This window comes from Scylla paramamosain, chromosome 25, assembly GCF_035594125.1.
Source record: "Scylla paramamosain isolate STU-SP2022 chromosome 25, ASM3559412v1, whole genome shotgun sequence".
In the NCBI taxonomy this organism is placed as follows: Eukaryota; Metazoa; Arthropoda; class Malacostraca; order Decapoda; family Portunidae; genus Scylla; species Scylla paramamosain.
The window spans coordinates 3205001-3207500 of NC_087175.1; the positions used below are offsets into that span (position 1 = coordinate 3205001).

At 39.2% G+C, this 2500-nt stretch overlaps 1 protein-coding gene across 2 annotated transcripts in view; it reads left to right on the top strand.

Annotated features, from left to right (window-relative positions):
- The window catches only part of LOC135113097 (uncharacterized), a 115592-nt gene that overhangs the window by 66106 nt on the left and 46986 nt on the right, over positions 1-2500 (top strand). The gene's annotated exons all lie outside the window — the stretch shown is intronic.

Below are 2500 nucleotides of genomic sequence, written 5' to 3' on the forward strand. Positions count from 1 at the left end.
AATCTCTTTAATCTTGTAAGACGAATACTTGGGGTTTAAGTGGATGAAAAGAAGAGTTTTCAAAGCCACGAAGACTCTATCTTGTTCTCGACGTTCTTGTATCAGCGACAAGTCTGCCCTCCATACAGCCCAGTCCATCAACTTTATCGTGTTATAGAACTGCGAAACTACATGCCTGGCCAACATTTCAGATTATGACACTCAGCACTTGCAAACTCAAACCCGTCTGGCTACCACTGCACGTAACTCGCCACTGCAAACACAACTCAGCAAGCCACACACATTCCTATTACTACATCACACCCTCGTCACTCGTCGCCACTCAGCACACGAGTAACACATGACATTGCTCCGCCACGCATGCAGGGGTACCATGTCCGCGTTTCCTGTATATCTGAATCCCTGAAGCGAAAATATAACAGTACATTGCAAAAAAAAAAATAAAAAATAAATAAATAAATAAATAAATAAATAATAATAATAATAATAACAATAAAAAAAACTCACCTTACCAAGCTATACACATTTGTATTGACAAGTCTCACCCGCGCCACTCGTTGCCAGTGATAAATACATAAATATATCACACAGCTGCCTGACTTTACAATACCTAACTGGAAAGGACGAGCGAGATAAAACAAGTCTTCTTCCTTTAAACCTCCTCTTTACTTTCACCTAGCGAGGAAGGAAGAGGCACACCTGTACTCTGCTCCTCTTATTTGTTCGCTGTACTCTTCATTTTCACCTTGCTGGAAAAATACTGTCCTCTTATTTTTATTGTCCTCTTTATTTCCTTTCATTTATTACTTATTATCACTTATAAATTTATTTCAGCAAGGGTGTGAAACATTTACTAACTCTCTATTCATCTTCCATCTTCCTCTTCCTCTTGTCCTCTTTAATCTGAACAAAGATTATACTGTATTTTGTCTACTGTATATTTAGTAACATATATATTTAAGAGTCTCGTATTCTCTACACTATTCCTCTTGTTTTTTTCTCTTAATTCCTCTTTATTAACTCTTTACTTTCATCTAAAAGTGAATATTTAAGTTCTAACAAGAGTCAAGTAATCTTCCTCTTCCTCTTTACTGCTCTTTCCTCTCATCTGATTGTCTATTTTTCATAATTCTCTTTAAAGTTAAGATTACAAACAAAACCAAGAAGAGAACTGACTCTCGTGTCTGTTCCAAATTCCTCTTCCTCTTCCTCTTGACCTCACATCTAAATACACTCACCGACATTATTATATATTTTATCACTTTGAAGAGCAAACATTAAGAGGGGAGAAAACTGAGGGTCTTACAGCTCTTCCACACACTTCCTCTTCCTCTTCCTTATGTCCTCTTGACTCCTCTTTACTCTCACCAATGTGTTTATTTTCCTCCATTTTTCAAGGTTAAGTTTTAGCAAGGAAGAGTGTCGGTCTTACACTGTCCTCCTCCTCCTCCTCCTCTTCCTCCTCCTCCTCTTCCTCTGACTTGACGCCTCTTTCTTCGTGTTACCCCTTCCCTTACTTTTACTCTTGTTTTTTTTTTCTTTCTTTATCTTCGTTCCTTTTTTTTATTTATTCTCTTTCACTTTTTTTTTTACTTTTCCATTTTTTTTCTTTCTTCGCTTTTTTTCATTTTTTTTTGTACTTATTCTCTTTCATCTTATAATTTTGTTGATTTTTTTCTTCTTCCTCGATTTCTTTCTTGAATTTGCCGTCCTCTCTCTCTCTCTCTCTCTCTCTCTCTCTCTCTCTCTCTCTCTCTCTCTCTCTCTCTCTCTCTCTCTCTCTCTCTCTCTCTCTCTCTCCATCACTCACTATTGTTATTTCCCCTTCTTTATTTATTGTTTCCTTTCTCCTCCTATCTCACTACCTTGTCCTCTTCTCTTTCCTCATTCTTATCTCCTCCTCCTCCTCCTCTTCCTTTCTTATTCTCTCCCTCTCTCTCTCCTTCTTCTTCCTATATTTAATTCCTCTTCTGTTCTTCCACGTCTGACCTTTCTCAAATATTCTCTCTCTCTCTCTCTCTCTCTCTCTCTCTCTCTCTCTCTCTCTCTCTCTCTCTCTCTCTCTCTCTCTCTCTCTCTCTTTCTCCTCCGACTTTGCCTCAATCCTTTCTTATTCTCACTCTCTCTCTCACTCTCTCTCATTGCACCCGCTCGCTCCCACTTGCATCGCCTCCTCTTCTTCTTCTTCTTCTTCTTCTTCTTCTTTCTCCTCCTCCTCTTACTTCCTAATTTCCCTCTTCTTCCTTCAACTATTTCTTCCTTGATCTCTAACTTTCTCTCTCTCTCTCTCTCTCTCTCTCTCTCTCTCTCTCTCTCTCTCTCTCTCTCTCTCTCTCTCTCTCTCTCTCTCTCTTCGTTTCTCTTTTAGTTTCCTCTTACTCCTCTTTTGCAGCTTTCCAAATGCCTTTCTGTCCACCCATTCCTCTCTCTCTCTCTCTCTCTCTCTCTCTCTCTCTCTCTCTCTCTCTCTCTCTCTCTCTCTCTCTCTCTCTCTCTCTCC